Genomic DNA, 11,922 nt, shown 5'->3' with positions numbered 1-11,922 from the left:
TCGCCGTCCCACTCCCTCCCGTGTCCATGGCCGATGCCCAGCCGAACTCCGGCGGGCTGGCCGTCGACCCGCCCGGAATGGCCAAGAAGAAGAAGGGCAAGGCGCCAAGGAAGCCGTGGTCGGAGTGCACGCCGGAGGAGATCGCCAAGTTGGACGCGGAATCGGCGAAGAGGAGGGGCCGGGGGGCGGTCGCTAAGGACAACATGGCCGCGGCCAAGAGAGCCGCCGACCGCGCTACGATTGAGGCCGCGCAGCGCAAGGCCGAGGTCGAGCAGAAGGAGGCCATCGTCAGCAAAGTGCACGCCCTTCTCATGATGGGCATTTGTCGTCCGGCCGGTTTCTCTGGAGCGGCCGTCGGTCCGACGAGCACAGGGTCGTCGGTCGCCCGGCCTTCACACTGCTAGTCGCCCACGTTGCGGACCACGCCAATGTCGCCCGGCTTCCCCCCGCTAAGGCACGACGGACATACCCGTTTCTCGGGTTCGCCGGACGTGAACGTGATCCCGCCGTCCACCCCGCGCACGGCGGCCGTCATCGACCTCAACGTCACCCCTGGGTCCAGCAGCGGCGGCCGGCCGTCCGTCGAGATGCAAAGAAAGCAAGCACGACCGTCGTTTACGGGCACCATGCCCCCCCACCCGCGTCTTGTTTGACGGAATGCCAACACCAATGCCACCAATCGACGACCCCTACTACGACCAGTTCATGGAGGAAGTGATCTACGAGGGTGGGCACGTCCCTGTCTACAACCCCGAGAAGACCCAAAGTCAGGATGGCTGCGGCCAGTTCACTGCCGATGAAGAGGTCGATGACTGTGCTGACTACGACTATGGTGACTCGTGGCATGAGGACGATGACATCAATGTCGAAGGTGATGGTGATGAAGAAGAAGGCAATGACATGGATATTAGTGGCGAGCCATTGTTCATCGACGAGCTCACCCAAAGAGCGGAAGCACAAAAGAGGAGGAAGAGCATTCGCACGGGTTCATATACACAAGATAAGGACAAATTGATTTGCCAATGTTTGATGGAGATTAGCCAATATTCGAGGACGGGTGCGCAACAAAAGGGCATAGTTTTTTGGACGAGAGTCCCCAAAACTTTTCATGAAAGGAAGATGTTTGAGCCCTACCAAATCACAAGCAACCGTGGCATCGGCTCGATTCAAAAGAGGTGGTTATTCATCCAACAAGAGTGCAAAAAATAATGCGCCGCATTTGAGAGCGTTGAAGCACGGCCCGTGAGTGGTCTCGGCATTGGGGACATGGTATGCTCTCCTCATCCTAGTCCTTTCCTTGCTACGGCCAAGTGAATTTGGCCTTGTATATGTTTGCATGTCCAATTCTTATTGAATTTGTGGTGTAGGCATTTCAATATCTGGAAGCATTCAAGGCTCGGCACAATGACAAGCCATTCACTCTTACACACTGTTGGATGATCATCAACAATTGTCCTAAGTTCAAGGATCAATACCGTGAGCTTCAAAGGAAGAGAGACAAGAAGACGGCCAAGTTCGCCGGAGGTGGAGATGGCGAGGCGTTGAAGAGGCCGAGGGGAAAGACCAACTCCAAGGTGGACGACATACATGATGCCTCATCCATGACCTTGCATGAGACGTTGCATGGCATGATGTCTCAAAAGGATGTGAGGGATGAGAATAAGCAGCAAAGCAAGGACGAGCAAATGAAGCAATACCTAGAGCTTCAAAGGCAGAAGCTTGAGATGGAGGAGGCGGCCAAGAGAAGGAAGATCGACATGGAGGAGGCGGCGCGGCAAAGGCAGCTCGACATCGAGGCCGAGAACGTCAAGGCCAGGCAGGGGCAGCTCGACATCGAGGCCACCAATGCCGCAACCAAAGCGAAGGAGGTCGCCCTTGCGATCATGAGCGTGGACTTGACCAAGATGAGCGACAAGACGAGGAGCTGGTTCGAGGCCAGGCAGAAGGAGATGTTCGACGCCGATGGCCTGAAGTAGGTCGTTCGATCGGTCGTGGCCGTTGTTTTTTGGAGGCTGGCATGGGTGCCGCCCGCTGGGCCGCTGGTTATGTGCCGGCGAGAACCTGATTCATTTTGAAGGCTGGCTGTGTTGCCGGCCGCTGACTGTGTTGCCGATGAACAAAATTATTCATTTTGGAGGCCGGCTGTGTTGCTGGCTCCTGGCTGTGTTGCCGGCGAGGACGTGTAGGCCGCTGGCTTTGTTGCCGGGCGTGAACTAGGCTGGCCGCTGGTATTTGAAACGTTCTTGTTTGAAAATGAAGGCGGACAGGATGAGGTAAAAGGATGCGGCCGCGCGCTGGACGCACGGCCACCGCATCCCAGGATAGGCCCGGACACGACCCCATCGCCCCACCCAATTAGACAGAATCCGGACAAAAAGGACGTCCGTTTGGGGTCGCGCGGTGGAGTTGGCCTAATGTTGCATGATAGAGAGGGGTAGTTAGGACATCTTCAACGCTGAAAATAAATTTGCTCCGGCATTCGTTCGCAGACATCATGGGAGCCAGCCATCCACCGCTATCAACATACATCCGACCTTAATTTTTTACAAGTCTGCATGTTCAAATAGCCACATATATAGTCTAAAATAGTTTAAATGTTCAAATGCGACAGTAGTTTACCTTTTCTTAATAAATCAGATATTACAGTCTAGCATTGTTGTGCCCCTTAGCCGCCCACAGATGCTCAATCAGATCCTCCTTCAGTTGTTTGTGAGTTGGTCGATATCGAATCTGTTGATGCATTTGAACAAACTTTTCAAATGTGCTCGGATTATTGTGGGGAAGTTCGATAGGATCATCCATGTTCTCAAATTCAAGACATGCGACAGAATCCTCACCCTTATCGTCCATGATCATGTTGTGCATGATCACACAACATGTCATCATCTCCCACAGGGTTCCATTGTTTGGCAAGTCCATGAATAACCGCAAGACATGCCTATAGAACTCCAAAAGCCCTCTCAACATTCTTTTTAGCCGCTTCTTGTCTTTCGCCTGTTAACTTATGTCAGATCCGGAACCCGCACGTGAAGCTTAACGGCGACGCTTTACCATCGTTGCCATGTGTTGGTTACCCTTGACAAAAATGCTTCCATGACGTGTCATTTATCATCACACAAGTGGTCACTTCCATGATGGAAAAATAATTATTGTCGTGGAACACATCCCCTACAACACTGGTATGATTGTTTTGAATTTGTTATAAAATCATCATGAATGTACATGAATGACAGAAAACGTGACCTATTATGATAAATGTATCATTATGAATGTGTCTTTTTTTCATAGTGATGCACAACTAGCAACAATAAATTCCGTCGGTATTTGACCTTTTATGATCCTGTTTAGGGGTGTAATAGGTGGAATAATTGCACCTGAGTTGGTGAAAAAGAGACTAGTACCAACTGCAACCAGAGGCGCATCCTTTGGCGAGCGCCCAACTCATCCATTCCCCTTTTCCTATTTGGGTCAGTATCAACATCGACATTAACCTTGTCATTATTTTTGTCAACATCTATGTCCCCATTATCCTCCAATCCATCCAAAGGAGGTTGTGCCATCCCATAGTTATTTCCATCATGATAATGATACCCTTACCTCCACGAGGCTCGGAGGTCCTTGAAGATCAAAGCGGAGGGTAGGTGAACACCATCGCCCTGTTATGTAAACCAGTGACCAATCATCCCACAAACAAATCCGGGAGACTTTTTTTTATTTAACTTTAAAAACCCGTGTCCTATTTTTCTTAACAATAGGCACATGATTCTTGAGGGGCTTCGTGACATCCAAAATCACCTTCACTCTATAAATATTTCTGGCAAAGTCTCCCAATCACCGGAAGAGCAGTGCACGGTAGGTCGCCGCCACTCGTTTCCCGGAAAGGCCACCGCTCCTCCCCTCCCGCCGACGCCAAGCTTGGTGCGCTGAGCATCTTCAGACGATTAGTTGCTTGGCGGCTTCGTTGAGGCGGACAGCTTCAGTTCCCGAGGCTCCAGAGGCGGAGGTCACGGAGGCAGAGCTGGAGAGCGCCGAGGTGTAACTGGAGATGGTGCAGCTTCAGTTCTTGGGGTTGATGGCTGCAGGCGGGGACTAGACACCGGCGATCATTTAGACTAGGTATTATTTATACTTCAGCGCCGGTCTAGGACCGCTTTGATGTATTATAATAAAAACCGTTATGTTTATATGAAATCCGGCCGCATTTATATGAATTCTGGATTTGTTTGAATGAATTTCGTTTGATTGGTTCGAGTTGTTGTGAAAATGTATGCGGCTAGGGTTGGATGGCGTTCTCCCACAGCTATGTCTGTGGATTGGTCCCTTGTCTGCGGACGGACGCGGAAGGAATTTTATTGGTTGCTGTTGGAGATGCCCTAATGCCGCGGTCGTGGTGATAATCTGAGTTAATTGCAAGGAAGTACCACAATTTGAGCATCACATGCTGATTGGTACCAACATTGCTAATTTTTGCATGTCAGTACCAACATTGTGCTAGGTTGTTGCAAAAAGGTCTAAAACTGTGTTTTATACGTATTGACGCTAGATCTGACAGGCCGGGCCCACCCGTCAGGCGCTACGCTGGCCAACCGCCGCGTGCCCGCGCGCTGACTAGGACGAGCCACTCTCAAACCCCGGTCCGGTCGCACTGGTTCGTCCCCCACCCCACCATTCCCCTCCCCTCGAACCCTAATCCTCCTCGCTCATTCCCTTCGTCGCCGCCGCCCGCATTCCCGACTGTCGGCCACCGCACCTCGCCGCCGACGCCATGGTTTTGGAGGACGAAAGCAGCGACCACTAGTCTAGCCTGCCCTACATGCACTCTTCCTCCTCCACCGACGATCATTATTTGACATGAAGAAAGCACTAGCAATAAAACTGAACGATCATTATGCTAAGCTAACGGATATGTCTTGTCCATCATATCATTCTCCTAATGATGTGATCCCGTACATCAAATGACAACACATGTCTATGGCTAGTAAACTTAACCATCTTTGATTAACGAGCTAGTCAAGTAGAGGCATACTAGGGACACAGTGTTTTGTCTATGTATCCACACATGTATCAAGTTTCCAGTTAATACAATTCTAGCATGAATAATAAACATTTACCATGAATAAGAAAATATAAAATAATTTTTTATTGCCTCTAGGGCATATTTCCTTTAGATTCCTCTGGCCACGGAGAGGAGTCCCAACACGTCGCCCCCCCCATCACAGACGCTTCCATGGTGTTGCCCAGGAAAACTTGCCGTCGGGCTTCCGCCTCCTGCCGGGACTCCCGGGAGTCACCGCTCCTCCGCTGCGGCACACGCCGGGAACCGCCGGCCGCCGCTTTCCTCCGCCCGGCAACTCGTGCGTATCAAGTACTAGGAGTGTGCGGCTGTGGGTGTGGTTGAAGGTGTGAAAGAATGATTTGATTGAACCAATACTATTCCATCAAGGATTATAGTTTATATACAAGAAGAGGGACGTGAAAGGACGCGTCCGTTATGGGGGAGTGGGGGAACCGTCGCATCGGTTTCCTGGCAAACCACACGAGGAGTTTGTACAAGGGAGGATTATCTCTAATTACAGAATTAGTTTAAATCCTAACACTCCCCCTAATCCTTTCTTGTCTTTGAGACTGATCATCCTTGAAGTATTCTTCTCCGAAACCCCGTGGGAAAAATTGAGAAGAAAATATACAATATGCCATGAAAAACTCCTTCTAAAAACCCAGTGGGAAAAATAAGGAAAAAATAACATATCTCCCCCTTTTCTTGCAGATCATGGGGATAAAATAATTTAGGAGAAGTATGCTTTGTAATATTGCTCTTACTATAACCCGTTTGCATTTGTGCAATACAAGTAGTATTATCTTTATAAATAATGGTGGGTGATTTCAACGAACTAATCCCACTTGAAATTTTGACAAAGTTCATCATTCTGCGAAGCCATACACATTCACGTGATGTTTCAAACAAAGCAATTATCTCAGAATGATTGTCGGACATTGCCACTAAGGTTTGCTTTGTTGACTTCCAAGATAAGGCTCTACCTCCATGTAAGAAGACAAAACCATTCTGCGATCTTGCATCATGGGGATCTGATAAATATCCAGCATGGCAATACCCCACCATGGTTCTCTCTTGATTTTTCTGATAGAATAAACCAAGATCTTTGGTGCCCTGAAGATATCTAAAAATATTCTTCACACCAACCCAATGCCTTTTCGTTGGTGATGCACTGTATCTAGCCAGTAAATTAACTTCAAATGCTATAGCAGGCCTGATGCAGTTCACTAGATACATTAGTGCTCCAATAGCACTGAGGTAAGGAAACTCAGGTCCTAATACCTCTTCATCATCACCCTTAGGTCTAAATGGGTCTTTATCTTTATCAAGAGATCTGACGACCATTGGTGTTTTTGACGGGTATGCTTTATCCATATTGAACTTTTCCAATATCTTTTGGATATAAGCAGACTGATGAGCAAGTATTCCTGAAGAAAAATGTTCAAGTTGCAAACCAAGACAAAATTTGGTTTTACCCAAATCTTTCATCTCGAATTCCATTTTCAAATGATTACATGCCTCATGTATTTCTCGTTTAGTCCCAATGATGTTCAAGTCATCAACATACACGGAAATTATGCAAAATCCATCATTGGATTTCTTGATGAACACACATGGGCAATCATTGTTGTTTGAGTAACCCTTCTTTAGAAGGAACTCACTTAGTCGGTTATACCACATTCTACCTGACTGTCTCAAGCCGTATAACGACTTTAGTAGCTTTACGCAATACATGTTGCGGTTAGCTTTCGAATCCGGAATCTTCAGTCCCTCCGGAACTTTCATATAGATATCAGTCTTAAGTGACCCATATAATATGTTGTCACCACATCCATCAATTGGATATACAAATTCATTTGGACTGTCAGTGATATCAAGTATCGGTACGTGATTCCACTCATCACGGGAGAATATGTTTCATCATAATCGATGCCAGGTCACTATGTAAACTCTTGTGCTACAAGCCTCGCTTTATATCTCACCACCTCATTGTTTTCGTTCCTTTTACGAATGAAAACCCATTTTGCCCCCACGGGGAAAAAATTAGGAGGAGCACGTATTTCTGCAGTAAATACCCCTCTCTTGGCAAGAGGTTGCAATTCGTCCTCTATTGCAACCTTCCAGTTGGACCAGTCTGAGCGTTTCATACACGCTGCCATGGACTTCGGTTCACGATCCAATGTCAGGTCATCTGCAATCTTTGAGGCGAAAAATATGTCGACAATTGTAGTCTTTCTGTTGAATAATTCTCCCGATTCAACATAGTTGATGGAAATCTCATCAATATCTTCTGACTCATCGTGATTTCCCATAAAAATCGAGTCAAGGTGTACCGATGCCCCAATACCAATATTTGTGTGCACAGTTGTGCTGGGTTCTGGATGCATAACATCCTTTAGGTGTCTTTCAACACTAGTTTGAATATCAACTCGCGGTTGACCTGCATTTACTATTTGAGGGATCCTCACTTCGCGTGGACGCTTCTGAGAAGCCTTATCCTTTTTTTTTCCAGTTTTGTCCTCCTCTTGAGCAGTTGAGTGGTCTTATGAGATATCTCAACTCTCTCTGGAACATTCATAGTGGGAACATGGGATTTGGTGACACCTTTATAATCAGTAAATGCATCTGGCAGATTATTTGTAATATTTTGCAAATTAATGATCTGCTGAACTTCCAGTTCAGATTCATTTGTACGTGGATCTAAGGACTGAATGCCTTTGACATTCCAATCTATTTCACGGCATTCTTTGTGGTTCTTTTCTCCCCCTAATGCCGGAAAATTGTCCTCATCGAAGATAGAATCAGCGTACCGGGCAGTAAATATATCCCCTTTTAGAGGTTCCAGGTACTTTATAATAGACAAAGAATTGTACCCCACATAGATCCCCATTTTTCTATATTGACCCATCGATGTACGCTGAGGTGGTGATATCGGTATGTACACAGCGCAACCAAATCTTCGAAGATGGGAAATACTTGGTTGATTTCCACGTACTAACTGCAATGGGGAGGCCGTATGATATGCAGTTGGTCGAATTTGTATCAACTCCACAACATGCAATACCGCATGTCCCCAACAAGATGTTGGAAGATTACAGTTTTGTAGGAGTGGTCTTGCTATCAACTTGATCCTCTTGATAAGTGATTCTGCAAGACCATTTTGTGTGTGTATATATGGTATAGAATGCTCCACAGTCATGCCCAAAGCTAGGCAGTAATCATTGAATGCTCGTGAACTAAATTCAGCAGCATTATCCATTATGATGGATTTTATCGTACCGGTACTATTCCATCAAGGATTACAGTTTATATACAAGCAGAGGGACACGATTGAAAGGACACGCCCATCGTGGGGGCGTGGGAGAACCGTCGCATCGGTTGCCTGGCAAACCGCACGAGCAGTTTGTACAAGGGAGGATTATCTCTAATTACAGATTTAAATCCTAACAGAAGGAATGAATAAGGGAATGTGTGGTCCTTTCGTTCGGTTGCTCTCGACCCAGCCCGAACGATTGCAAAAAATGACATGGCAGCCCTATGCGTAGCGATTCGTGTCGGGGAAATGAACGGCAATGAGGCAGTTCGGGAGAGAATCAAAAATTCTAACGTTTGGGACTTATTGATACCAGAAAAAAAATGCTCAATATTCTGGTGCCGCGAGATCCGGGGCCGTCAGCATTGGGCTACTCGTCTTTTTTTTTGAGCATCAGTACAGACACAAGCGCTTATATACACGCGCATACACTCATCCCTATGAACGCACACACGCACACCCTACCCCTATGAGCACCTCCGAGAGACTGAGCCGGCATATCATCTCGAAATTTACAAAGTCATTATAGGCGCCTCGTCGTCGACGGAAACGTCTCCTCCCACTGAAAGCGCATCGCCGGAAATTCTGAAATAAATCCAGAAATATTGTGAGCATCAGAATTTGTACCCTGATGGGTTGAGAATACCACTGTTCACCTAACCAACTCAACCACATGTTGATTCGCCGTCGGGCTACTCGTCAACACTCGCGATGGCCACCCAACGATGTATGGACGGACGGTGCATGACACACACATACAAGCCGCAGCCAAAACAGCCGAGCGGCGGCCGAGCGCACGTTGCGTGGTCGAAAGAGGAGGTTCTGTCGGATACTCCATCCCATTTCCGTTGAATCTTCACCCCGAGCTGCTGTTTATCCAGATTTTTTAAAGAAAGCTGTTGTGTATCGATGGCGACCCGTGTGTTAAAAAGTTGATGCCGATCGATCATTCAGATACGTAGAAGTTATGGCGGTCTTGAACAAGCATCTGTCCGCTCAGGAAAACAGACGGGAATGGGATCCAAGCCAGTTGGACGCCATATGCACGTACGCACTCCTACTTGCGTGGCTCCTGTTGGTGCTCCCGGCTAGTGGGCTGTCCACATCCCCATCGACATCCAACTCAAATCTCGGCGCTAGTGAGCTTCCACAAAAAGTCGCGAGATAGTCCAAGTTCACAACATAATTATCCACGACAGTGTTACTATGGGCCTGTTTGGTTTACAGCCTAAGGTTGCCACGCCTAAACTTAGGCGTGCCACAATATCTTTTTGAGGGAAACGTGCCACAATATCTTAGGCATGTGTTTGGTTCATTGTCATATTTGTGGCTTGTCATATTTTTCTAGTTACATGGTTCACATGTTATAGACTCAACTTCTTGCCAAATCTTGTCACACTTGTGATGGTCATTTTAGTAGCCACATTTTTTATGGCAGTCGCACTTTACGTAAGCTTTGTTGTGGCAAAATTAGTCATGAACCAAACAGACCCTATATCGCCTGTATTTTCCCTATGGCTAGCAGCAACCGATGAGCAAGAAGAATGGTCAAAAACCGCGGTGAACCTGTCCTGATCGTTCCATCGCTACCACATGTTGTCAAAGTCGATCGATCACTGTCACATCTTTGATGGCACGTGCTCGCGCAGAAGAGGCTCCAGTGAAACGAAGGCTGAGTAGGAACAGATCCAGGCCAGGACGCCAGGTACTCGATCGAGCTGCACTTGGCACGGACATTTTTCTTCTGCCCGGCAGCGACTGCGAGCGCTCGCTGCCGTGGTCCACATGCAAATGCATGGTGAACTCCGCCCGTTTCCTCGACCTTTTCTTCCTGGCGACCGGCAGCGGTACTGTACACAGCGTAGCGTCCACTGGATTGCACGTCGCCGTCACATGGTTACACGAGCCAGTGAGCCCGTGCCCGTGATGCTCACCAATGACCTGGGTCCTGTGCTCTGTCAAAACGAACGCTGGGGGAGGAGATAGCCAGCCAAATTGGAGCACCAGATTATCATTGCCGTATTCTTCTATTGCTCATGGAATTCATCATTCGTGGCTGAGGTTTCCGGTCAGATTGTGGAGCACAATGTCACCTCACTTCCTATCATGTGCCTTTGATCTTTGTTTGACCCGGGTTTGTCAGGCGGCCAGGGTAGTACAGTAGGTGACTAGTGGTTTTGCTTTGCATCCACTCCAGACCCAAGTCCAGTACAGCGGCGAGATGCATCTGCAGGCGGTTCTTTGTTCAACACTAATGCTGCATGACAGACAGGGGTGGTTAAGTTATCCTCGTGTTCTGGCGGCTGCTTTGTGGTGTCAATGTCAACTCGGTGGCGCATGGATCTTCAGATTTCAACCGATGGCGACGGCCATTATCGGCCCGCTCTTTTTTTTTTACATAAGTCCATATGGCCCAACGGTATAAGGTGTTGAGGCCAAGCCTACTACAAATACGGCAATGGTGTTGATACATTGTAAGTACAAAATAATCTACTTACAATGTAGATTATTGTATTTTTGGCTCACAGTGATGTATTCATGTTTTTTTTCGAAAAGGAGGATGACCCCGTCCCCTGCATCTCGGAGATGCATGTGGCCATTTTATTGATTATTCTTGAGGACCTTACAAAGTAGAACAACAATATGTCTGAATCCGTCATCTTGGCAACATCTGCTGCTAAACCTATCCAAATAATGAAGGGGTGCAAGCTGGGCCACATACCCAGACCTCTCACCTAAGCCTAACATCTAAAGCCGGAGGCCCCGACCGACTTATCTGCCGGGTCCGGGGCACAAACCGGTCCGACGCACTCACATGTGTCGTCGCCGACATCTTCCACTGGTCCATCTTCAGAGTAGATTGAGGTGGCAACCTTGGCAGGTCCTCCACCATCGATGCCACCACGACGCCAAACGACGACCTCCACCTACGCGAGCACTAGTAGAAAAAGGGCCTAATGTGAAGCTCATTAGCCTCGGTTTGTATTTAAACCGACACTAATGTGACCATTAGTGCTGGTTCCAACGACTAGGCAGGCGGGTCGCATTAATACCGGCTCATGGCTAACCTTTAGTACCGGTTTGTCCCATGAACCGGTACTAAAGAGGTGGTGACAGGCTGGTGTCAGGCTGCGGCCCCACCAGCACCTCTAGTACCGGATCATGCCACGAACCGGGACTAGAAGTGCACCTTTAGTCACTTCTAGTCCTAATTCGTCTAATAAACCGGTACTAAAGATCTTCCTATATAAACCCCTTCGTCCAGCCTGAGCGCTATGATTTTCCCCTTTCCTCTCCTCTGTTTTCTTCCTCTTCCTCTCGAGCTCACACTCCATTTTTGCCAAAATTTATGAAGATTTGAAGGCACCCTGTTGGGGATATAACTATTAGTATGACCCGCCCAGGAGGGGCCGGGTTATACATATGGCGATTCATCATATGAAGCCCATGACAACGTTTGAAGATGGCGGTTCAGTTAAGGGCCCAAGGCCCAAAGGCGACTTAACGCCCGTAGAGATAAACCACCATATTTGTATGACTTGTATTGTAAGGA

The sequence above is a fragment of the Triticum dicoccoides genome, chromosome 3B (assembly GCF_002162155.2).
Source record: "Triticum dicoccoides isolate Atlit2015 ecotype Zavitan chromosome 3B, WEW_v2.0, whole genome shotgun sequence".
Lineage (NCBI taxonomy): Eukaryota > Viridiplantae > Streptophyta > Magnoliopsida > Poales > Poaceae > Triticum > Triticum dicoccoides.
Note: the sequence above shows the minus strand (reverse complement) of the source record.